The 27,395-nt window shown below is 41.3% G+C and overlaps 1 protein-coding gene across 7 annotated transcripts in view; it reads left to right on the plus strand.

The window, feature by feature from the left end:
- Nucleotides 1-27,395, plus strand: part of LOC124154662 (RAC serine/threonine-protein kinase) — a 150,034-nt gene that overhangs the window by 43,330 nt on the left and 79,309 nt on the right. For 2 of the 7 annotated variants that reach the window (XM_046528517.1, XM_046528522.1), the window contains exons 2-3: nt 278-336; nt 27,023-27,215. The exons of 1 other annotated variant lie outside the window; for it this stretch is intronic. The gene's annotated coding sequence lies outside the window, so the exon portion shown is untranslated. The remainder of the gene's footprint in view (nt 1-277; nt 337-27,022; nt 27,216-27,395) is intronic. 4 more of the 7 variants (XM_046528518.1, XM_046528523.1, XM_046528519.1 and 1 more) reach the window with 3 other exon arrangements.

Raw genomic sequence — 27,395 nt, forward strand, 5'->3', positions numbered from 1 at the left:
AATCATGCCAGAGGGAATAATGCTAGGAAGGCCGAGCAGGGAGATGTAAGAAATAAGTTTTATAGATGGAATTTCTAGGACTGACTTTCAGTGAATTGAAGGTGGAAGTACATAATGAGTGAGGGGACGGCCAGAATAATTCACAGATACTCCTCGTAAACCTACCTTAGTCGGTGCAATACTCGCATAATGAAATTTTTTTAATAGATGAATGATTACATGTGTATATGAATACAGTCGTGAGGATATTGAGTAATCACAACCCTCTTTCTTACAGGTGAGCAAAGGGCCCCACGTTCCCGATGAGTGCATGGTGCTATTTCATGATTTGACAAGGTATGTGGATGTTCGGAAAAGCGCTATTACGTGGATTGTTCTCTTACGCTCCTGGAAGATCGACTGAATAACTTCAGGATGACTAATATTCCGGAAAACCTGGAGACTCAGGGAACTTCGTGGTATCGGTTGGATCCTAAATATCAATTCATCAAAATGATAATACCGTGCGTGGGTTAAAAGCAAATGAAGGACATCGAAAAAAATACTCCCCATTCATCCATTATTTCACAGTCTAACGTAAACGCGCAAATTGCCAACCTCGTTTCAGGAGTTGGTGACGTAATTATGGACGCGAACGGGAGCATTCTGATTTTGTCTCGCCATTTCGGGAGGAAACTTTAACCTTGTAAAGTAAGCCAGAAGGACGTCGTGAGCTGCACTTGGATCGCCAACTCAGGCCCATAACTTTTATAATAAATTTTTATTACTTCTCAAAGTAAGGTATAAATAATCCTTGTTTAAGCCAAGCGCTACCTGCTAGCAGGGTAATCTGCTACCTGCTAGCGGACTGCATCGCAGTGAGTGGCGCACATATTCTCGCCCCAAGGTCACCTTTCACGGCGACAGCGGGAACCAGAATGACGTCACACGGGGTTTTCCCACCATTCATACTTAGCCGTCGCGCTTTCGCGCGCTTGAAAATTTTCACTTTTCATTTAATCGCGAAAAATAGATATCGTCATTAAAAAATCTAAAAGCGTGAAATACGTACTCCAGCACCCTAATTATGTAACTGTGAGAAGGGTGAGAGCGATGTCGTTGCCAGGGGCAACGCTATTCCCACGACGAAAGGTGATAGCAGCGATTATGAAACCGTGATCGCTCTCTTTATCACGCTGCCAGCGTCATCGGCCTATCACGTTCGAAACCGATGGTGATAAGCATATGCTGACATAAAAACGAGCACTAAATGCATATATGAGGAAAAAATTATTGTTTATTTAATTTAAAAATGCCCCATAATCGATTAAAAACCAATGAAATCCTTAATTATTTCTACTGGAGTGCTCTCTTGACATTATTAGTTGTCCACGTTGTTCAATTGTTATATGCGCACGGTAGTGAATTCTATTGAGCTGCTTTATTTCCACACAACAACTTGGAAAGTACTGCTAATTGAAGTACATCCGTGATTCAAACGTCAATTACTTTATATCGAAGTTTAATTATCAACATTTGCCAAGTACGTTCTCCAACATGTCAACATCGTTAAACTCAACTGATTTGGGCGTTACTTCTTGGAACGTTGAAATGTTCATGGTGAAACAAAACTCAGAACTATTCCACAAACTTTTATTTTAACAGTCAGGTTAGTCTTGATAATGACGGTATAAACGTCGAAAGTAGTAGACTGTTAAAATAAAAGTTTGTGGAATAGTACTGAGTTTTGTTTCACCATGAACATCGTTCAACTCCTTTTCGATTTTTTAATCATCATAAATCAACTATTAACTACTTACATTCAAATCGCTAGCGCGATTACACTTCCATTATCATTTCAACATTAATTAGTTTCAATCCAAGGTCATTTTCGGCCATTCTCTACGATATAGTAAATATAATGACTGCAGCATCTCCCGGCGAGCATTAGCATAATGGATTACGTTATCACACATCGAAAAGTAATACTACACTTTTCCAATAACTTTACCATTATACGAGTACTTTATCATACTATTATCTTTTGGCGAAGCGAAGTACTTAGCTTTGAATTGCATCCATTTTATGTTTTCGTTGTTTGTTATTGTTATTTCAAAGACTCAGCAGACGACGCATTCTCGGACAAAGATGTGTCGAAGGATTTCATTGGCTCTTCAGATTTCTCAATGATACCAACCTCACGCGCTCGTACCTATATGATACGCGCGATGACGGTGGCTTACATGATCGCGCGATACAGCGGAACGTGATAGGAGAACGTGATGGTGATCTATCGCCGTCGTCGCTGTCACATTTACATAATTGAGGTGCAGGAGCAATAATCTTTCGATTTGGGCAATAAAAAAATAATAGGAAACCACCCTATTGTGTGAGTCATCTTGAAGAAGACGGTAGGGACAGAAAGGGAGAGTTGGGGGGGTAAAAAATATATTCATTTGGAAGGATAGCAGTATCACTTTCGGATCAAGTTTCTGATTAATTAAGAGATTGATGTATTTATATTTAAATATAGAGTTCCACCAAGTAATACCAGAAATTGTGCGCATTCGTGTGGAGAAATTTTAAGGTCAATCCTAGGTTTTAGTGTTGACTTCCTGTTCCTGTGCCCGTTGCACAACATGCTCTTTATCTGTTCATGCCGCGCTGATCCCACGGTTTTTCAAAATCTTTTCATTTCATATTATCATTGGATTGCACATCATGAAGGGTTTCTATTCTCACGCGTTTCCCAGAAAAGTGCGCTCTAACGGCGGTTATAAAAAGCTCAGAGGCAACGCAATAATGCCATGGGGTCTCTTAATAGCTCTGTTTATTAAATTATTGTGTGTGTTGAAACACCGTAACAAGCACAAATACGCCCGTAATACACGGGACGTAAATAAGACAGGCTTTATATGTGACAATACCTCACACTGTTGACGTTTTCATTGTTTATTTTTGCGTTGGATGAGAGGATAATACACTCCCTTGTGGAAACCCAAAGGTCCGATGTTCGAATCCCAGTCCAGTTTATTTTTATTGCTGATGAACTCTAGCAGTGATGGTGTTTGACTCATGAGATTTTTCTCAACATCTTCGAAAATTAAAATGGAATGTAAGTTTTTCACCAGTTTCCGAAGTCCGGAGGAAGAACTTAGTCTCGTGATTGGGGAACTGTTTCGCCTTTCCACCACCATTGGTACTGCATCAGACGTTTTTGACTTGTGGCGATGAGTTTCTTTACATTTGTTCTCCTAGAAATTATTTCGAACGTACTTTTTTTCCATTTAAAATAGCACTCACCAAAGAAGAATTAATGTAGTACCTATTAAGAGTGCCGTAGAATGTATTTTAGGTCCTTTAATTCTCTCACTTCTTCAGTTTTGCGTGATAACATCGAATCACGTAATTGCATAGCAAACCTCGGATTCCGACTCCTGCGCAACCAACTCGCTGGCTCTGTTTGTGATTGTCATTAAAAGGAAGCGTGCTTCTCGGTAGGCTGATCTTTATTGATCACCGATTACTCTCTTAATACTAACACTATTGTCTTGAAATTTTTGAGTTGTACAATATGGACCTGGTCAACATTTGCCTGTGAATCAAATTTTAAAATTTTCCCTCAATTTTTTCTTGCATTCAATTTTCTAACGCTTACAAAATAGGTAAATCTCGACAAAAGGTCAACTGTGGATACCATTGTATTACTAATAGGTCGTTCCCGTGACCAAAACGATGCCATATCTGCACATGACGTCACCGTAGTGCAATTCATTGACAATGTATACAACAATGTGAACAAATAAAAATGTATGTGAATGTGTGGACGACTTAAACATTGGCACTAAAGCTTCAGATGAATTTTCAGTGTATGATATTTAACATGCTAACAGAAACGTCAGAATGGCGTTGGGACACACATGGCATGATACCTTTTCTAAAGATCTCATGGGGATCGCGTTGGTATTGTGGATAGAATGTTGGCTTCCCACGTCTTGGGTTGAGGTTCAAATCCCGGCGGCGGCAGAGAATTTTCAGAGACTGCCCGATCCCTTCTTGAGTGTTGTGTGGAGGACATTTAGAGCGCAACACTCCGTCCGTCGGATGGGACGTTAAGCCGTGGTTCCCTTGGCGCCTTTCGATAAGAGCAGGCAAATGCAGACGCCGGGTTTCTCTCCACCCTTCCTTCCATACCCTTCCCTCATGGCGCAAATAACCTCAGCTGTCGGTCGCCTCCTCCAAATACCGTACCTCAAGAAATCTTGTGTGAAAGACTTCATTTCTTGTTAGCTGGGTTTTTCTATGCTATATTTATGTTTCATTAATCAAAGGTAATTGAGATCCAGGGCCTCTGATAGATCGACAGCAGGGTTCCCACTCAACCGTGAAAACCGTGAATAAGCCGTGAATTCCGTCTACCGTGAAAAAACCTGGAAAAAGTCGTGAATTCTGTCGTAAAACCTAAAAAAATCTCTCAAACTTGATTATAGATCTACGATTGACGGATCAAAAGAAAAATCGATTTATCGATCATATTTCAAGGTCAGTCACTCGTAAACACTGTTCACGCATTCATCTGCACACGTATATTCGAAGCGCAAATATTGGTCCGTGTGTCATGACGACACACAGACCTTAAGGCTGTGATTGGAAGACCGTTAGCCAAAGTGATCATTAACCCTGGCGAGAAATCAGACACCTCTTCACTTCCCCGTCAGCATCCATTTTCCCACTCACAACCTTTAGCCGGACCTGAATTTTGCTAACGATAGGCGACGTCACAAGAGCACTCTCATTGCTGCGTTTGCATTCCCGGCGTTTATCGCGTTTGCTATATTTTTTATTCAAGTGCGGCCAGTAATTGTTTTGTGATCAATATTTCTTCCTAAAATGGTTTATCAACAGACCGTGAATTTGACGAAATTTAGACCGTGAAAACCTGGAAAAACCGTGAATTTAATAATTTAGTTGCAGTGGGAACCCTGGACAGTTAAAAGTGTTTGCTATGGGCGTACAAATTTGGCACTACTCGTGGGTACAAGGGACAACAACACAGTTGGTTTGCAGGAATGGGGATTCCACGACAGGGACCAAATCCCAGCCTCTCCACCGGAGTACCCTCCTGTCCTGGTTCGCCGGAAATTTGCTTCCCAGCCCAGAATCACACTACAGACACATTCACACACCCTGAATAGAGCGTTTTGCTTGGCTAATTGGACCTCTCCGAAGACACCTCGGATCCTTTGCCGAGCTGATGCGACACGACTAAGGATACCGGGCTAATAGGCACCACAATCATACTCGCAAACAATCAAAACAGTCACTCAAACACAAGCAGCAGGGTCCAATGGATAAATTACGAGAGATATTTTGCCGAACGGATATGTGCGTGAATTCGTTTTCCCGCCGAACAATAAACACTTAAATGAATGCTTGGTGGAATTTAGTTTGGGCATTTCCTTTTATTTGTGAACAGCTGTTGTCCTAATATCACCAGCCACTCGCCTATTGATGTGACTTACGGGGTAGTATGTAGATTTAGATGAAATTCCTAAAAAGAGAGCATGGTCGATTAAAACATACACAAATTTTTACTTTAACCAGTATGCATGGTCAGCAGGCCCAAAGTCTCATTCCGAGTCAAAAGTGTGCTCGCTTGTAGCTCGATATCGACTGTAGCCAAAATAGAAAGCTGTGAGGTGAGTACCTACTGCATCGCATGCTCTTCTGACCCCCAATCGCTCCCTCTATATCATGGAGATTGGGAGCACTCCATCTCCCTGATTTATGCGAAGGGCGCTCTCTGTGCCGCCACTTGTCTGACATAGTTCGACTTCCCGCCGACGACTGGGGCGGCGCGCTCGTTCGTGAGGATTCCTCTAGCGTACCTTATAAAATACGAGCGATTTTGGTGATTAAAAAATACATATTATAATTCATTGAAAAATATAAATTTAAAAAAATATCAAAAAGGATTATCAATTGTCTCCAATACAATTGTCCAAAAATTATTCTTAAAAAAATAATAAGGTACCTACAATTAAAAAAATATATATATAAAATAATAATATAATCAAATAAAAAATAATAAAAATAATTTCAACTGTATAGTATTACATCTGTTGTCGACGTTCCAATTAGTTTTTAAGTTTCCTCTTCTCACAAACAACACTTCATACAACAACAGTACATATGCGCACGACACCATTTTTATCTGTCTGACTGGTTGTGGTGAGGTTGGCTCACCGGTACAGTTTTTACTGACGCGCTTTTCTGCGCCGATTGAATTGGAAAAATCCCAGTTCAAGTGATCCCTCATGTGTCTGATTGCGATGAGAGCGTTTGCTCGTTTCGATCGAACACCTTTATTAATTCAACTATCAACTCCTTTTATCTCTTTACCGTTCTTGTCGCGTTTCCCGCTAAAAAGTCTCCCGGTCCGGACAAAATTACTAACCTCCAGTTGAAATTTTTCCAGCCGCTCCTCTGAATGTAATTATTTGCCCCCATTCTTGTAATTTTAAATGATGCTTATTATCTTCCTTATTTTTCGACTTCGTGGTAATACGCGAAAGTAATTTTAATCCCGAAACCCGGAAAAGATCCCAAAATTCCTGGCAATTCCCATTCGATTTCTCTTCTTTCAAAGCCATCTGAAATCTTTGAAACCAAATGTTCTTTCTCGCCTTAAATCTTTTGCTTCTCAAAATCAATTAATCCAACCTGATCATCTAGGATTTCGACTCAAAATGTCCGCCTTCCAGGCCCCACATCTTCATGTGGCGGACATGTTACTCTTTGATTTTCCGGAAAATTTTTGAGAATTAGGATGTATAGGAGTTCTATTTTTATTTATTCTCATTATTGTTGGAGTATGCGTTATTAACAAAATAAGTTCTTTTTTTATATGCATAATGTGGTTGCAGCGCCTGGGTGGAGTTCGGAAAGGCGTTGCCAAGGTTGCGTTAAATATTGATGCAACTTTTTTTGTACTTGGCGTAAGTGTGCGTTATAGCGTCTTGTGAATAAGAGGTTTTTTCCTGCGTGTGCTAGCAATTATAATGGGCTTTCACGCACTGTTAATAATATTAACCTGCTCTCGATAAAAATTATTTTACTGCGTGTGTTCTAAACTTATGCGTGGAATCCATTTAAAGAGAATGAAAATTTGAAGAGCTCCTTTTTATCCGATTTCGCAAGATCTTTCTGGGTATTCAGTAGTTAAATTTTGTGTCTGTTTATAGTTACATCTCAACTGTTTTTTTTTACTGAAACTGTTTCTATACCCTGATAGCGGTGGTCGAGTCGTCCGTAGAAACGTTGCTGAAGAAAACTCCAATTGAAACAAACAATACGAAAGCAAACGCTGACGTCAGTGACAGCCAAACAAAACTGTCATATGATCTTTGATCATGGTGTCCCTTGCTTCTCCTTCGTAATGGATGTAAAACATAATCCCCAGCTGATTAAACAACACGAAAACGAATTCTGACGTCACTGGCAACCACAACAGACCTGTCACGTGATCACGTGATGTTGCCTATCCAGTTTCGGTCTCACGTGTGAAAGCCGAAAATCTGTCTTGGACCTCTTCCCCAATTAGTTTGTAATCAGTTCTTACAGTTCGAAAAAAAATTCCTCTCTCGCCTCCTTGTGGAATTCACAGATTTGAGGAATGGTTAACCCTAAAAGCCACCTTTTATCGTTCTTATGCTATAAGAACTGAATTATGCGTTAAAATTTCGCTCTAAAAAAACAAATAATTACTGTACGTAACTTCAATTTCATTCTTAAAGAACTCCTTTTACTATTTTTTTGTTTTGACTTTGGGAAGTAAAAGTTCTTTCCACGTTATAGGATAACTTAAAATCCCGTGACTATTTGTTGTACTTATGAAGTTTTAGCGAACGAGACAAGGTAGTATAATTTTACTGCCTGTGTGTGGTCGGGCTTAATGAATTTTGACGTGCATTTTTTCTGCATTTCAATTATTTTTACTATTGCTGATTTATATTTATATTTTGAGCAGCGTTCAACACTATCATGGTTGAGATTTCCTAGAAAATGTAGCCATGGTAGCCCTTGAAGTTGTCCATGTCTGTTAGTAATCCATATTTTTGATACTATGCGGCGTTGTGGTCGGCAGATTTCGAGCTTGTCCATTCTTCCCTTCCGATCGACTACCTCCAAGTGTGTACTTCCCTTCATATTTACTCTGAGGTGCGAAATGAGTAGTGCGCTCCAGTTACCGGCACTTGTCACGTGTAGTTCGCCTTCCAGCCTGGGGCGGCGCGCTCGGTTGCGAGGAGGGGGCGCGACGTTTGTGGCGGCACGTGGCGCCGTGCATGCTTGGCGGGCGACATTGACGTGCATCGTGACGCAAAGAGCGACCGCGGCCATACCCCACCCCCCTCCGTCACTCGCTGGTCGCAGATCGTAAACAAAGGACCTGCTCTGCATCCGTGGTTACCTGTTGTTGATCGTGGTTGCGGGTCGCATTTGCTCACTCATTTATTAATCAAGCCGATCGATGCCTTTGGGGTACGGATTCAAATCTCGAGGTGTGAATCAAAATGCCAAATTACTACTACTAGAGAGTGCGGTGTTGGACACATCGCTCCATCACATAATTTTCCATTTTTATTTTTATAGTTGCAAGAGAATCCATTTTTCTCAATTTCTCGGAAAAGGTAAAATATCATTATATCACATTTACTCAGTGTGCGCCCTTTTCCACTGGGTAAATATTACCCGCCTTGGAGCAAAACTGAAACTTCCGCAGAAGTGACATAACGAAAAAAATATTCTTAAACTTAGGACATACATGTGGCGTTAACAGTATTATCTTGATGTGGAAGTATTCCATTCTTAAGAACGTCTTATTTAGCTGAGCCATTTTGTGGCCGCGAACGATAGATAGCATTGTTCTGACTCTGAATAGAAATCTTTGAATCTAGAATCTATTTTCGAATGCCATCGTTAGGAGTATAACCCTATCACAATGGCCAATCGACATAGCTTCTCCGCTTCTAAGGTTGGTCACCAGTTTTCCCAGATTAAGACCTATCTTTTCTTTTTGAATAATCCCTCGTATTTAAAATTGGCTTTTTTTCAAGTTTTTCCACACATCAGGCCAATTTCCCATAATTTGAAATTAAAAGTTTTCAGCAATAATATCGAAAACTGGACGTTTTTGTGCTATATTTGAGTTTTTCCAAAATGAGGGAAACCATGACGAGAATTTCATGTCGACAAGGACGAATAACAATAATCTATATTATTTTCTTCAGTTTGCGTCAAAATAAATGCTTTTCCAAGTGTAAAGTTAATAGTTAACACCTTACTCTCCTATAATCAAATGGACATTTAGCCTATTACCATGAGATTATGGTCCTTGATTATCAATATTAATTATTTTTATGGAAGAAACCACCTATTTTGACCCACATTGCCTCAAAGTACTCGGCTCTTATTCATAACTGTGCATTAAATTATTAGGATATCGGCCTCGCCCCAAGGTCACCTCACTTGCGGCAGCGGGATCCAGAACGACGTCACACGGGTTTTTCCCAGCATTCATACTTAGCCGTCGCGTTTTCGCGCGCTTGAAAATTTTCACTCTTCATTTAATCGCGAAAAATAGATCTCGTTATTTAAAAATCTAAAAGCGTGAAATGCGTACTCCAGGAGTAATAGTCTTTCCAAACTGGATTCTGTGCGTAATGCTGTGCCCTTAACACTTCACGCTATCCACGCGACGGCGTGGCACATCGTTTGACCCACATCACTTTACGTGCACGGTCGCCGCCTCGTGCCGCACCAGTGACGCGGACGCCGCGCCCGCGGCACCAGACCGACCGGCCGGAAGGAGCAGTTCAGGTGGTGCGCGAGAGGGGTGCGGTGATGAAGAATCCCTGGGGAGTCACGAGCCGACAACTGGGGTGACTGTGTCTCACCGGTCGGAATTAGATCAAAGGGTTTCCCCGTCTCTACGATGAGGATACTAGTTGAGTTAATTCTCATATATTCCGATAACAATGGGGAACATGCACAATTTTTTCAAAGTGCTGGAATAAGAAGGTCCATACCTCAAATAAACTCGCCGAAATTTTCGCAGATGAATAATGTATTTTAGCTGAGTTATGAGTCTTTGAAAATTAATCTTCATCGGCTGCTTGAAAACACGACGTCATCGGAGCGTGACGTCACGGCACGGTATCCACTGATGACAGATTGAGGAAGTGGATAGAAAATAGGTCGATGCAGGTGCTCAAACGCAAATTTGGCGAAAATAATTGCTGTTTCAACGTCAAATATCAGATTGTTGCCAAGGTGATATTGAAACAAATTATAAGGGGATTGATTGATGAGATTTGGAAGCAATCACTATTTTTCAGAAAATCAGCCGCCATAAGGGAGTCGACCGAAAGTAAACTGTCGTATTGTGCTTTCTTATATCCCTATTAAGTCAATTTGTCCTTTGAGGAACTTCTACAAAGCTCGTTGATGATTTTTAGTGCGATATCTTGCAAATCAAGACTCTGCCCTTTTACTCTCTAAGCGAATTAAATGGTGTACCGTGCGATGACGTCAGAAGGCGTTTCAGGTCACGTGACTTCAAGCGATATTCGAGCATTTTTAATTAGCATTTATTGACGTTTGTGGAGGGCTAGGAGAGTTTTGACTTACATATTTGGACTCGTGAGAAAATTGTCTATTCAATGAGACTTACTAGCATGACGAAAAAATTTCATGCATGTTCCCCATTGCAAATACTTCAACAGTGGGTTGTTAAATTGAGTTTGAGACATAATTGAGTTTTATAACATTTTTTTTGCTGATTAAGCTGTTGTGAGTTTTATATCGCCTACAAGAATTTCTATTGCATCACGTGGAAGTATCTCTCAAAGAAAGCGTTGATAGTCTGTTAACTTTGATACTCTGTGGCTTACTAAGAGTCTATGATTTGTTTTGTTATCAATAATTAAAATATTTTGAATATTATGTGAAGGAGCAATTTTAATTGCATTTTTGGGTGACTTTGACGAACCTTTCGTAAGACATATTTTTTTCAATCAAATTCAAGTTTTATTAGATATTATTGGAGATGGTGCTACAAATGGTAGTTTAGATACCTATTTGAAATATATTATTTGTTTTCTTACCTCGGAATACTAGATTTACTAATATCTTATTCATTGATCACGCCAGTCGGAAATTATTTCCTTCTTGTGAGCTCTAATATCAGCAATATAAAATATGAAACTTTGCATATCTGTAAAATGTCGCCCATCATGCACTGTGTTCGCTAAATACTAAAAATGGCGTTAATAGGGTAGTTTCCTTCATCAATGAAAACGAAATGCGTTGACTGCGATTCGTTACCCACCATTAGTGTATTCATAATATAAAAATTATTTGGTTTTAGAAATCCCAGTTTAGATGAATGGCAACGGTCAATTTAACCTCATTTGAAAAAGGCCAGATTGGCGCCCATGCGATTCCACTCCGCGTGACGTCACAAGGACCAAGTTTCTATACGAGTAGATAGGAGTTTTACATTGTCTGAGATTACTAATGCATGCATGAGACACAGAGCTCAGGGAAACATCTCTTAATAATCACACATTAAAAATACCTAAGTTCGGAAAGTTTCCTTCGTTTGATAGGGGAGTAATAATCCTTATTTAAGCCAACCGCTACTTGCTTGCGGGGTACTCAGCTACCTGCTAGCAGCCTGCGTCATATCAGCGCTCAAGCCTCGCCACAAGGTCGCCTCACACGCCGACAGCTGGAACCAGAAATACGTCACACGGAATTTTCCCATCATTCCTACTTAGCCGTCGCGTTTTCGCGGCTTGAAAATTTTCGCTTTTCGTTTAATCTGAAAAATAGATATCGTCATTTTAAAATATGAAAGCGTGAAATGCGCACTCCAGGGGTAATAATCTTTCGATTTAGGCAATAAAAAAATAATAGGAAACCACCCTTTTTGGATTATCCCCTTCGGGATCTGAGGTCCTCATTTAAGCTAACGAATAAACCTCGAATTTGTCCTCTACAACAATCAGGTTGGACCAAGGATTTTCTGTGAGCATCAGAGATTTTGAACCCCAACCCCTCCTCTAATTCGGACATCGAGCATCGCACACGAAAGAACACGCGCAGGACCGCTAACTCCGTTTCGCGGTCTCCTGTCCGGTCACACGCTAGAGGGTGGCGCCATTGTATGGGTGGGTGGGGGGAAGGAGCATCACGAGGAGGAATCAGTGCAAGTGTTGGCGGGCACGGCCATTATCCCGACGTGATCCTGTTTGTTCGCCAGGGCAGAAGAGATCGCCATTTGGCTGGCCACCACAACCTACTCCCCACAAATGAGCAACACTTCTTGTGTGGTATACAGGGTGTCCCATTTATCTTGACCACCCGTAATAACTTTTTGTCCAGATGCAAATTCAAAAATGTGTCAGGAGCAAATGTTCATTAGCCGTCAGGGGGACATTAATCAGCATGATGTAGCTTTGTTATTTACAAAGATATGAACAGCGGTATGTCTTTTTTAAATGGCACCCTAGACGTGGACGCGGTTGTGGTCCCGGGCTCAAAGTGACTTTTGTGTTATGTTTTGACTTGCTTGTCAGTTGTTTACTGCTAACTCCAGGAAGTAGACGAGTTTCTTATGTTTTCATAATGTTGTGTTTATGTAATTGGTCCACTGTGCTACATTTTTGAATAAGTCTTTAGGAGAGGAAATGAATTTCCGAATAAAAAATAGAGGGTGCCATTTAAAAAAGACATACCGCTGTTCATATATTTCTAAATAAGAAAGCTACAAGGAAGGCAATCATGCTGATTAATGTCCCCCTGACGGCTTATGAACATGTGCTTGACACATTTTTGAATTTACATCTGGACAAAAAGTTATTTCGGGTGGTCAAGATAAATCGGACATCCTGTATATGGTAATATCGTTGGGTTTGTCAGTCCCAGAGGGCTTTCGGGTACGGCACGGCAACCGACCGGTTGATGGAAAACCCCTTACCGATCGGTGCTTACCGACGAAATATCGAATGTGGTCCAAGATCTCGATACAAGCGATTCCGGTATCATATCAAGATACATGCGACACTCAGTGACCAATCACACAGGTTGCGTTCACACTGCGACGGATCGAAAAACGGGTCGCATGTATTAAGAATATTGTAGTAAAGTGGGGAATTGCAAGGATATTTTCATGGAATGATGAACTTTGCATTTTTTAAAATATCTTATTCACATCATTTTGAGTTATTTGGGGTTATTCTGTACTTCCGAATGACAATTACCATATTGGATCTTCAAATGAATCGTTCAAAGAGATGGGAGGTTAGAACGATGACTCGGTGGAAATGAACCGTTCCCCGAGGAAAGCGAGTCGCTTTTAGTGAGCCCGTTAACTCGCGCGCCGTATGCGGTCACTTATTGAAGTTCCAAACAGTGCCCACGTTTAGCTAAATCTGTGAGGTCATCCGAAAGTGTGTGTGGCTCAGTCATTCATCCGTTGCTGCTGTCGCTGTTGTCTGCTTCGCTGCATAGTCATCTAGATCGCACTTTCAACTCCCTCCGTAGTTATTGCAAGGCAATCTGGGGGACGCTGCACTTCGCTGGAACGAGTGGTGCTCCTCTTTTGTCTTTGTTGTGGGTCGCAGCCGACCGTGTGTGCCGAACGGGCTGGAATATTGAGGTCAGTAGGGCGGCTGGTGTGCATTGTATGGAGGAGAGGGGGTTGGGATGGGGGTGGGGGTGGGTGGAGCGAATCAATCACCACAAGGCTCTCCTCCTGTGACGTCACACACCCTGGCTAACCCCCCCCCCCCCCCCACTCAACCTTCCTGTTATTGCGTCGTCAGATCTTGAACGCGTGACGTCAATGACTCTTCTGCTCCTCCTCCTCCGAAATAAAATAAGTGCGAGCGCACCTGCTTTTGTTTTTTTTTCGGTTTCTTTTTCGTTCGGATTGAAGGCAAAAGAAAGAGCATTACTGCGGCATTTCAAGGGTTTCACGGACCGAGAAAGGGTTTCCTTAATTCTGCCATCTCACGTGAGTGGGAGAGAGAGTCGCTGGAAGTTTTATGAGCGCGCTAATGTCTGTCGCAAGGTGGATGTTTCCTTTCGCTTCATTTTTAAAGAAGAACTCTGTTTAGGAACGAAGCAAGTGTGTTCCCATTACAATTTCAACTCTTGTTCTCCCAAGCAAAATTGGGTATAGCTGATAATTGGCTGTGAGCCCCTAGAGATTTGGAGGTTGCGCGCTGGGCTTACAATTAGATAGCTTGAGAAATTAAGAATAGATATCTTTCAGAGAGAATGTGAGAACCTACAGCTACTTGGGAACTTTGATAACTGCAGACTGGAAAAGTATAGGAAAAATAAAAAGAAGGGTAGGAATGGCGAAAGAAGATTTCAAGAAGAAAAAAGGGCCTTGTGAAAGAAGACACTGGAATTAAAATTGAGGAAGAGATTGGTGGAATGCTAAATGTGGAGTGTGTTTATGTATGGATGTGAGACTTGGACGATGGGGAAGAGAAACAGGGACAGGATTGGGGCGTTTGAGATGTGGGTTTGGAGGAAGACGGAGGGAATAAGATGGACGGATCGAGTTTTGAATGAGCAAGTGTTAAATAGGATAGAAGAGAAAAGAACATTGATGGACAAAATAAATCAAAGGAAGGCGTAACTGGCTGGGACATTTGATGAGAGGGAATGGAATTTTGAAAGTAGCTTTGGAGGGAACGGTGGAAGGGAACGGAAGAAGGGTAAGGAGAAGGCTGAAGTTTATCGACAACATAAAAATTGGAAGATATGGAGACTTCAAGGGGACAGGAGGGAATGGAAACAGCATTGGCGCGGGGGACCTGCCGACGGGCAGAACACCACAAGATGATGATGATCTTTCAGAGCGACTTGGAGGGCATCATATTAGAACCTCTCTATATATCCGGGTCCTTCAGAAACGATAAATTAAGAGAGATATTTGGCGGAACGGATAGCTTTGAGAACTCGTTTTTTCCCCGAGAATTAATGGACTTTTATAATTGCTCGGCGGAACTGCTTACACGCATTTTTTTTAAGGCTGGTGTCCTGACATCCCCCGCCACACGCCTTTTGATGAGGATCGGGGGTTTAGAATGTGCATCTTCATCTACGTAATACCCTGCAGGCCACCTGTGGGTGTTTGACCGGGGGATCAAACACCAGCATGCCGCACGCAATAGCATTTCCACATGCTTACCACTCGGTAATAAAAAAAAACCTACGCATACTGACAAATGATGCTTCCACGTTCATGCAAATGCAAAAACTGGCCAACTCCTTATGAGTAAAATATGCCAATGAAGCTAGAACCTTCTAAACAAGCTGTTAGAAGTACAAGTACCTAAAGAGACAATTCAGAATAGACCATGAAAGTCATATCACGTCTATTACATGCGTCTCCTAAAAGGTTGGTTATACTGTAATTCTACAAGACTAAATTATTGAGAAATGATAAGAGAACAGCATCGCATTGTGGTTAAACTTGTTTATTTGAAGTAATTAACATAAAAAGCGATTTATAAAATGGCCATATTATCCGTCATTTTTGTCTGTTTTTCCTTCTTTTGCGCACTTAAAGTGGAATGCATTGTGTTCTTATCGAGGCTCTCTTGGTAACTGCAAAGTGCATCCAAAAAATGTTTGCGTTGCCATAGGGAGTAGCTAAGGAGTTGCGACCACACGTTTATAGGGCAAAAAATGCCTAAAATTGTCTCCCCTCCTACCTCCTCAAGTACATATTACAAATTCCTCCTGAAACACCATGTATAGCTGTTCTTCGTTCAAGTAACGAATCGCAGCCTAGCTCATCTAGCAATGCGCTAACTCTGCTCTGTTTATCGTAGCTACCCACATATCTAGTTGCCGAGCGCTGTACCCTATTGCTGCACTCTGTTACATCTGAAGGTATGTTTACAATTATTCTTGCAACGGTTCCAATACATGTCATTCAATTTTGAAATTTTCATACAAAATTCGTTGATAGAACACAGTGCGCTGGCTGCCAAGGAGCGTGAAATGTTAGCCAACATTGATTCGCGTCACAGATACGCTCTCTTGGAAGCCTTGGAATTGTCAGCTTAAAATTCGTAAACGATAAGCGGCTTTCGCCGTGATAAGCATTCGGGAAACAAGCGAATGAAGGGAGATATTATTGAAGCATGGTGGTAATTTAGCTGAAAATTTTAGTGTTGGGCGTGTTCGGAAAGTTATTGATGGAAGATGCGAGTATTAATTTTTGTGTGAAGATTTTCGCAGTTTCTTTTATCTGTGTGGCGAGTTCCTTTCGAGAATTGCTGCGTTGTTAACATTTTGCAATCGACGTTTCACTCCTCCCGCTGGGAACCTTTTCAAGAGACTGAGAGGGAGACGTTCTCGAGCCGATCTTAAGCCCCAATCACACGATCATTTGTTTCGTCCCTCTCAAGTGTTCGATCACTAGAGCGATCGCTTTTCGCGACCGGAAAAGTGATCTCTCGAGTGATCATTTTTCTGAATCACACGGTTACTCCCGCCGTCGCTTTTCGCATCACTTCCGATATTATTATTATTATTAAATTGTTACAAGTAGACCATTGGCCTGTTGGTAACATGTACATTTGATGAAAAAACAATAGAAAACATTATAAAAAGCCCTTGGTCCCTACTTCTTCCACCGCTTTTGAAAACTATGTAAATTTTTCGGGAAGGGCTCAAATAGTTTTGCTGGTAGGTCGTTCCAACCCCTTATGGTCCTATTCAAGAAGGAGAACTGCTTCGCATTTGACTTTTGTGATCGGTACTTAAGCATCACAGTTCGTTGTCATAGGAGCCGCAACACCAAAATATTTAGCGTGTTTATGTTTACCTATGTCGTTCCCACGATTGCCAAACGTTGCGCTGCAAATCCCTTCGTACGGGAATGCGTTCCGATTGGCTGATATGGTGTTACAGTGACGGTCTCAGCGACCGACGCAGCGAAAAAGCGACCAGACGAGTTGTGATTCTGGCTTTATATACGATTCGTTATCCCATTGTTGACCCAATTTGAATTTCCCACGGACAGCGATAGCGTTTGGGCATTAGATTGGGCCAGGAACCCTTTCCACATGCGGCTGAGGTTATATCCATCTTCCCTATTGAAATTATTTGGCCTTTTTGCTACTTGGACGGCTTCACGTATAAGGCGTGGATGGTAATCTTCCGTCTTCGCCTATACATACCCGTGTATGGTTAAACATCATTTTATGCGCAGGGCTAGAGGCGTAAAGGCCGTTTTACACGGTACACGGAATTGCGCAGGTTAGAGCTGCATTAATTTCTAAAATGGCGTGGAATTGCGCTAATGCATGAACGAAATTAGAACATGGCCTATTTTGCCGTCTCGCGTCCACGCATTCTCGCATGTGTTCTAGCAATTCACCGCTTTACACGACGCAATTTTGATTGCGCCTTCGCACTTACGTCAGATTGCGCAATTCCGTGTACCGTGTAAAACGGCCTTAACGTTCAGCGACCGCTGATGCGTGCTATTCATGAAGTTGCATCGCTCTTTCGTGCTCTTTTAGGCTTTGGGAGATAGATCGCTTGCCCAGTCCCACGTAGCTCTGCCCTTATCTGTCCATTTTACTGCATTACAAGTAATTTTTATTTCATTTTCTATTGAAATTATCAGTTTTCTTAGTATCACTTTGTAATTTTTTCTGTTTTATTTTCTCATTTTTTAATATTTGTATTTTTTTAGAAAATTTTCAACAGAATGAATAAAACAATTGAAATATATTTAGACCAGAAGAAGAGAGTGCGTAGGAAAGACTCCTAGAGGAGTGACTTGATGCGGCACTATGTATGTAGTTCGCATTTTTGGGTCATAATTCCAAATGTCTGTTAATAGTGCATTTATTAGTTGCGCCGTACATGGACTTAAAATTATTCGCTAGCTGAGAGATGAACTGTTTGACGGTAGGGAGCTAATGTGCAGAAAGGATGTCCTGGATTTTAGTAAGTCGAGAGAGGTATAACGTCCACATGAATTGGTCGCGCCGAAGGCGCGTCAGTAAAAACTGTACCGGTGAGCCAACCTCACCACAACCAGTCAGACAGATAAAAAAATGGTGTCGTGCGCATATGTACTGTTGTTGTATGAAGTGTTGTTTGTGTGAAGAGGAAACTTAAAAACTAATTGGAACATTGACAACAGATGTAATACTATACAGTAAATTGAAATTATTTTTAATTGTTTATATTATTATTTTTTATATATATTTTTGATTTTATCTTATTATTTTTTTTGGAGAATAATTTTTTGGTCAATTTGGAATTTGGTTATTGGATAACAATTGATTATCTTTTTTAATATATTTTTTTTATCTTTTCAATGGATTTATATATATATATTTTAAGAGTATTTCCAAATGTGACAAGGAAATGAAAAATCGAAATTACAATACAATAATTGAACCTATGATTGAAGAAGGAAAGACATAGAAATAGAGTGATTTGATGAGGCAGTGTGTATGTAGTTGGGACACTTGGGTCGTAGTCCCATACGTCTGTAATTGAGGTTTGAGGAGGTGCTGCGCTTTATATTTGGCGTGCGCACGGCGCACTTCCCATTTCTTTTGCGTCTCAGCTTGCGAATGCCCTCCCGTGAGCCTTTGCGCGCCCCTCATTGTCGTGTATAAGGCTCTGACTCCCAAGGCCATACGAACGCAGGAGGCGCGCGCTCTGGTTATCAGATTCGGCGACCGCCTCTTCCGGTTTCGTTCTCTGCGGTCCCAGGTCGACTGCGAATATGGTTTTTGATTACTTTCCTGCGTACGTGAAAAAAACTCTCCACTGCTGCGTATTCATTGAAGAGGTGGAGGATGGCATGAAGTAAGGGGTGCCTTTTCCATGTTGTTATTCTGATATTGAACGGTGAAAGTATATAAAATCTTTTCAGGCTTCACTTGGTGGAAATACGAGACATCCATGATAAAAAATCTACAAATGGTAGTCTCCACACTTTAATGTAAAACTCCACCATCGACTATGGCTTCGACATCCCATGTAATTTTCAAGGAAATTGTCAATTTGTCTCGAAAATTTCATAGAATGTCAAAACCGTGGTCGGTATTATCATGGTACGGCGAAACCTCTCGTAACCACTGCTTCTGCAACATGATCACACCTTCCTCTGAGAGCAGTATTTCAAAATCATAGGTGCTCTTTGGTTCATTAGCAATCGACAAATTCGCAATGATCTCAAAAATTTTCCGATTCTAGTTTCATTAAAATCTGCTGTGACGCAATTTCAAGATTCTTTTGAAAGAACCAAAAATAGATTAATTGAGAATCTTTGGGACTATGCATTACCTCCTAAACTAAGCACAGACACCCTAAATCATCCCTAATCCCTTCCCATATTCCTTTCCCTTCCTAACCCCGCAATGCTCTGACTGAAATTTTCAATCCAAAACTCCAAGTATAGTATATGAATCGACCCCGTTCCAGCAACACCAAGAAGACAGCTGATTGGCTGGGAGCTTGGAAGAAGTGTGTATAAGAAAATTCCGCTTGGCTTGGACGGAAACAATTGTGGTGCCAGTAGATTTATTCTCTTGAATACCTCTATTCAAAGATCACTCCGGCCAATGACAACCACTAACAATGCGGATATTTCCCTAATAACCTAATTTCGCTAATGAACCAGGGAGCATCTAATATTTGTTATATTGTTGTTTGAATTGGTTGACTCAAACAGTTTTGTCTGTTAGCAACAATGCCCATGTGAACCCAACGTGTCCGCTGCCATACGCAATAGAGCGGTGGTAGCAAAGGTAGGCACAGGTGAAGAGAGACCTTTTTGTGTTTTACAGTTTGCAAAGATGGAATGTAATGACTGTGCAACGTGCGTTCCGTATTAAGCTCGGTTGTGATCCCCCAGATGATGATAATAACATCCTTTCTTCCATTACACCCCGCCCTTTCCAAATTAAGAAACAGGATTTAAGCAACTGTTTAAACAATTACTCGAAAGAAAGCGATCAACATTTGGGGAGGACTCGCATATTGTTTTGACGTGTCGTGTGACGAATTCTGCTCACATGGAACACTTGTACGCGTTTTTGTAAAACGGTTTGAGTCGATCTTCCATTTTATGTATGATTTATAACTCTTTGAGTTTAGTGTAATAAATATTAGAAAGGGTTAATTCCCCGCTTTCATCTTGAAACACCCTTATTTTAAAACATGCTTGTATTTTAGTTAATTTAACGTAGTAACGTATGTCATTACTGTGCTAACAGGCCAAGAATATATAAGGCAGAAGAATTTTTTTTTTAATTACGGAAGGACACCGTTTTAACGTGAAGTAGTCATCTATTTTCTCTTAGTGTGGATCATTCGACTATCGTTTTTCAACGTCCACTAAGCATGTCCGTATCCCGCCCGCGACACGCTAAACCAAAGAAATGGATCCGCGGACGCTCGCTTGTTCCTCCCTTCGCCGCGCTTACTTCCGCGTACTACCGGGAAAACAATCGCCGATCAATCGAGCGCACGTCGAAGGCGTGTCACGTGTTTTTTTTTTTTTTACTCTCTCATCCTTTCGCTCCACCGACTGTCCTTTGTTCTCGGAATCGCGAGAGATGGAGAGGACTCTTTCATTTATTTTCTTCTCTCTCCCTGCTACGAGGAGATTCTCTAGCTTCCTGAAGCGACGGGAAAACTTTTCACAAACAAGCGCACACGACCGTCGATTTGTCACTTGACAACCCCCTTACCCGCCAAGAGAGAGAGAGAGAGAGATGTTCTGGGACGAGAGAGAGAGAGAGATGTTACACTGGGCACGAACTTTCACAATCTGACGTTCGTAAGAAGGCGATATCCGAATTGCGTCTTGCAAAGCGGTGAATTGCTAGAACATGCTAGTGATATCATCCGCATATAAATACAAATGAGTGGAAGGTGTGGTTGGGGTTTCATTTTGGAAGAGATTGAACTGGGTTGGTGGAGGGATGGCGCCTTGATGCACGCCGCGCCGGAGGAAATTGGACGGTGAAAGGATAAGGAGGAATTAATTTGGACGTAGAAGGTTCTTTCGGTGACTAAGGATTGCAGGATTTTAAGGGGATAGATAGGAATATTAAGGCATTGGATTTTATGAATCAAGCCCAGAGTCCAAACCCGGTCGAAATCGGCTTCCAAATCCAGAAAAACTGCATGCGAAATTAGTTTCTTGTTGAAGCCAGAAGTGATGGCTTCTGTCAGACGCAGGATCTGATGTGTGGTTGCCGTCTTGGGTCGGAAACCAGCTTGTACTGGGCAGGTGACGTCATTCTCGTGGTCATTCTCGTCATCAATAGGGTGGTTTCCTATTATTTTTTATTGCCTAAATCGAAAGATTATTTATCCTGGAGTTCGTGTTTCACGCTTTTAGATTTTTAAATGACGATATCTATTTTTCGCGATAAAATGATAAGTGTAAATTTTCAAGCGTGCGAAAACGTGACGGCTAAGTATGAATGCTGGGAGAATCTCTAAACGTTCTGCTTCCCGCTTCGGCCAAGTGAGGTAACCTTGGGGCGAGGCTTTGAGCGCTGATACGACGCAGGATGCTAGCAGGTAGCAGAGTACCCCGCTAGCAGGTAGTGCTTGGCTTAAATAAGAATTATTAATGCCCTATCAAACGAAGAAAACTTTCTGACCATAGGCAGTTTTAGTAGGTGATTATTATGACATGTTTCCCTGAAGTATGTGCCTCATGCATGCATTGGTAACATCAGACGATGTAAAACTCCTATCTACTCGTATAGAAACTAGGTCCCTGTGACGTCACGTGGAGTGGCATCGCATGGGCGCCAGTCTGGCCTTTTCAAATGAGGATAAAATTGACCAATGCCATTCGTCTAAACTGTGATTTCTAAAACCAAATAATTTGTATATTATGAATACACTAATGGTGGGTAACGAATTGCAATCAATGCCTTTCGTTTTCTTTGATGAAGGAAACTGCCCTATTTCTTCAAATGGAAACGGATGACTGCATCAATTTGCTCGTGGTGTTCAGGAGGCTAATTGGCCTATAGGATGGAGTTTTTATCGGCGGTTTGAGAGGTTTTGGGATCATTGTTGATACATGGTCCTTATATGCAAGGTGTGTTTAGGAAAAAAACGAAATAAATGTATTTAAATTTCTCGCGAGTTTGGAGAGTCTAGCTGTCAAAAAAATATCAATTTCGTAAAAATACATGTCCTTGAAGTCTGAGAAAATTATCAGCAGTATCATTGTTTACTTTGTCAGTGGCAGCCGATAAGGTTGTACGTGTTTTTATGAGCTCGGCGATATTCGGCTCAAGCTTGATTACTTGCTCGTGAGTTTTTGGCCAAAAAATACTGTAACGATGCCCCAGCCTTCATATTCGCCAAAAATGACTCCGTGTGACTTTTTTCCTACTTCTAGAAATAAATAAATAAATTTCTTACTTATAGAAATTAAAAAACTTACATTATATTAAAAGACAGTATATATGGCATTAAAATAAATCACTGACAGAGGTAAAGACTATCTTACAGATCGAGTTTGAGAAGTCTTTCGAGGATTGGTAGAAGCTCTTTCACGAGTGCATAATTTCTAATCGGGACTGGTTTGAAGGCAACAACATTAATGTAGACGAATGAATGATATAAAATCCCCGTTATTTTCTGAACACACGTCGCATATGGCACTCCCCATCGATATCGACCAGGAGATAACGATAGATGGGAGGGAAATATTAGATACGACAAAAAATATTAAAAGAAAAACAAAATTCGAAGTTACCGCCCACTTTTCACGAGTCGCTGACGTCATTAGTGCTGCGATTCATTTTGTCGTTCAGGGAGACCATATGTTGATGGAAGGAAAACATTGTATAGTGTAAACAATTACGAACCACACGTGGCATGTATTTATTCTTGTACGCGAACGACGCGTAAACGGGAACGAATGCATACAGGCGTCTTTCATGGCTCAAGCATCATTCTCTCGTGAAGAAGAACGTGTCGTTCTTCGAAACTTTGAAGAAAATGGACATACTCACCTGGCTGGAAACCCGTGAAAACCTCGTTCAGTCCATTCGCCGAGAAATTACCAGATCCTTCTTCTGAAAATTATTTTTCCAAAATTCTGTTTATTTCCCTTAAGAAAAATAATTAAGATACTATAGACAACCACTTTGTAGAACAGGGGAACGACGACGTCTGACTTGTAGCTACAGGGTGGACGGGCCTGGAATCATGGAATGCCACCAATTATCTTCCGCGGGCGGCCTTGGCTTTGTACAAGTTATCTCCCTAATTCTTTTGTTTACTCCTCAGTCGTCAGCAAGGCGCTCACCGTGATGCGTGCAGGAGGCGTAGCCACAGATGGCGCCACCATTGTCGATCCTAGCGTCCGAGACGCAAAGACAAATGAGTGACATGCTTCGCTCCATCAGCCAATCAAAAACCCACGCTCCGACGCAGAGGAAGGAGTATTCGAACGACGACGTTATGAAATTAAAGTTAATAATTGAAGAGTGATCGGTCGAAATAGTATACTAGTATGTTGTAATAATGTGATCAGTTTATTACCGGAAACTTGATGAAGTATACTGGTCGTGTGACTATTTTAACGGTCAAAGTACGTTTTCTCACCATACGTTTTATGAATCTACCAGTGTCTCCCCTTCCCACATTGACTTTCCGATCTCAGGGAAGAAAAAAAATCTTCCTTCTATACATTAGCGGTGTTCTCATTCTGCCACTTACATGCTTACCATCATCTTAAGCAGGGGCGGATTCAAGCAGCATATTTGGGGGAGTCATTATCTGGGTCCAGGGAGTATAGTGTACTCCCTGGCCCCATGCCCACACCCCCCTCGGAGGGAGGGGGCTGTAAATATTTCAAATGCACATTTTTACGCGTTTAGAAGCTTAAAACATTTTCATTATCAACAACAGATGAAATTGAACAATCTTTGACATTTTAACAATGGAGACGTTTGCGACTTGTAACTATTCGTTTGCAGGTACACTCCCTATAATCCTTTACAAAGATACAGTAATAGGGTGGTCATTATTTTTAAAGTTTTCGAATTCCTTTTGGGACGCCCCCCAGTTTTGTTCCATTCGGTGAGAAAATAAACCGTGAAAATTATTTTTGCAATCGGATACCGGGAAACGTGCCGCATCGCTCCTCCCCCACCTATTTATTAACTCTCAACTAATTCCACCTTTTCCTGGTGCAAAGAAATAAAATCTCATAAGTTGAAACCCAGAGCTTGTGCAATGACAAATAAATACATGCAAGAAGAAGCACCTTCACAAACCATTCTGGGGGTTATCTCTCAGAAATGATACTCTGAATTTAGACAGAAGCACTTAGATATAAGATTTAGATATGGAGAATAAACCACTGCTACTATGCCCGCTTTGGTAGTAAACAGTGATAAATATAACATTCAAGGTTATATTGACGGAGTTTAAAGCTTATCTAAATAATTTTATGCTTTTACGACGAGTGAGAGTGATCAACAAAAATTGATAGTATGCAACCCGCGTGCCACCTTCAGTGTCTGACTGGGGTTGCGCGCGCTCAATTTCGGTCTGATATCTCGGGAATCAAAGGGCAGAAATGAAAGAAATTTGAAATGATGCTCTGAAAATGAATAACGAGTCGTTGTAGAAGACAAACAAGTGATAGAATAATAGGTGAGTATCATTATCTTCACTTATGTCCAAAAAACACCCAAAAATTCCAAAGTTTCTAAACTTTAAGTGCGATGCGGCACGTTTTCCCGTTATCCGATTGCAAAAATAATGTTCACGATTTATTCTCTCGCCAAATGGAACAAAACTGGGGGGCGTCCCAAAAGGAATTCGAAAACTTTAAAAATAAGGACAACCCTAATGCAATAACTATTAAATTTATGAAAATAAAACTTTTTTGTTAAAGTTTGAAAGGGGATCATGACCCCTGTGACCCCCCCTCACCGAATTTCGTCTCTGATCTCAAGCATGGTGTTCAGCTATATTCAAGGTCTGTGTGAGTGACTGAGGATGTAAGCGTATTTTTCAAAATTAAGATGAACACCGTCGTAAAAAATATCGGTAACGCGCGCAATATTTACTTTAGTGTAATAAAACTTATGAAATGGTATAAATTATTATCATTTTCAGGCTAACAGATTAACTTTGAATGTATCATGACGTTGCTTACAATTTTTTCTCAAAATCACTAGGTTTGATTGGGTATCTTCAAAATACTGATGAAGAGCGAAAATAAATACGTGTAATGCGGGAAAATATCACCAATTTACCTGGAATACTTAATTCAATATAATTTATAAATTTGTGGAAATTATTTAAAGAGATTATTGAATTATTTATTTATATCATTATTTATTTATAGAGATTATTGAAAAGAAGAACGAAAACATGGTCCCAGCATTAAATCTATGGAGATGGCTTTCTTAAAGTAAAATTTTTAAAATATTAAATTTTTGCCAAAATTTCAGTCACAGAGGATTTGCCTGTATATATGGTGAGCGCGGAATGCCTTAATGTGTGACGGTGAGGGGAGGAGGTGGGCGGCGTCGCCCACGCAACAGGTTAACGTTTGATTGTCACTGAACGCGCGAGAGGGAGTCCCGGGTTCGACCTCTGGTGGCCTTCCCTCCGATTAAGGTCACCACGCACCATCACCAGGTCCGCCTCGTCCGTTCGACTCCACGGCCGTACGGCTGAATGCAGTCACGGACGGAAGTACCTGGAGCTTTCGTCACTTACACTGTGGCGCCAGCTTCGAATCAATAGGCTGGTTTCCTATTATTTTGTTATTGCCTAAATCGAAATATAATTACTCCTGGAGTACGCTTTTAGATGCACGCTTTTAGATTTTTGAATGGCGATATCTATTTTTCGCGATTAAACGAGAAGTGAACATTTTCAAGCGCGCGAAAACGCGACGGCTTAGTAGGAATACTGGGAAAAGTCCGTGTGACGTCATTCTGGTTCCAGCTGTCGCCCAGTGAGGTGACCTTGGGGCGAGGATTAAGCGCCGATACGATGCAGGCTGCTAGCAGGTAGCAGAGTACCCAGCTAGCAGGCATCACTTGGCTTAAATAAGGATTATTATTACCCTATCAAACGAAGGAAACTTTCCGAACTTACTAGTAGGTAATTTTAATGGGTTATACATCGTCTGAGATTACCAATGCATACATGGGGCCACAGAACTCAGGGAAACATTACTTAATAATCACCTATTTCAACTGTCTATGGTCGGAAAGTTTCCTTCGTTTGATAACGTATTACTAATCCTTATTTAAGCCAAGCGCTACCTGCCAGCAGGGTACTCTGCTACCTGCTAACAGCCTGCATCGTAGCGGCGCGCTCGTAGCCTCGCACCAAGGTCACCTCACAGAGCGGCAGCGGGAACCAGAATGACGTCACACGGGCTTTTCCCAGTATCCATACTTAGCCGTAGCGTTTCCCGCGCGCTTGAAAATTTTCACTTTTCATTTAATCGAGAAAAATAGATATCGTCAATTAAAAATCTGAGTGCGTGAAATGCGTACTCCAGGAGTAATAATCTTTTGATTTAGGCAATAAAAAATAATAGGAAACTACCCTATTGAGAATAGATATCTTTCAGAGCGGCACCGAGATTATCACATTAGAACCCCTCGATATCTCTTGGTCCGACGGAGACGATGAATTATGAGAAATATTTTGCCGAAGGGATAATATGAGAAATTGTTTTTCCCCCCGAACAATAAAGGACTTTTACAAATGCAAGGCGAACCTTCCTATGGTGTTACAGCATTTCCTTTTTTATTTGCGAACGACTGTTGTCCTAGCACCCCCCGTCACGCGCATATTGAGTCGCCTCGCGGGATAGTATGTAGATTTTAGCGGTAAATTTAATATTTATTACATTCGTTTAATAATTTATACATTGAGTAATTTTTATCTTTTTTTCTTTCAGGTGAGTCGGCAACCCTGAAGTCTTCACGCTTCCAAAGCGAAGGGGTGAAATCAAACGGTTTTAACAAGTGACGTTGATGGGTTTGGGACCGCAGGAGATGATGCTGAATTGTTCTCTGGCTATGGTAAACGAGTGAGCTAACCAACGCCTGGAGGTGCCGCTCCGTTTCTCGTCCGGAGGGTAAAGAAGTCATGTACGATAAGAAAGCAATACAGGCAGGCGGTTGCTACCCCCTTTGCTTAAGTCACTGTACTTAGTGTTATATTGCAGTGTTTCATTTAATCCGAGGTAAATTAAGCCACAAGGTCCTTACTTGTGCTCCGAACGTGCAAGGTGCATGCATCATTCGAGAAGATCCCCACATGCACACCAC

Source organism: Ischnura elegans, chromosome 2 (genome assembly GCF_921293095.1).
Source record: "Ischnura elegans chromosome 2, ioIscEleg1.1, whole genome shotgun sequence".
NCBI lineage: Eukaryota > Metazoa > Arthropoda > Insecta > Odonata > Coenagrionidae > Ischnura > Ischnura elegans.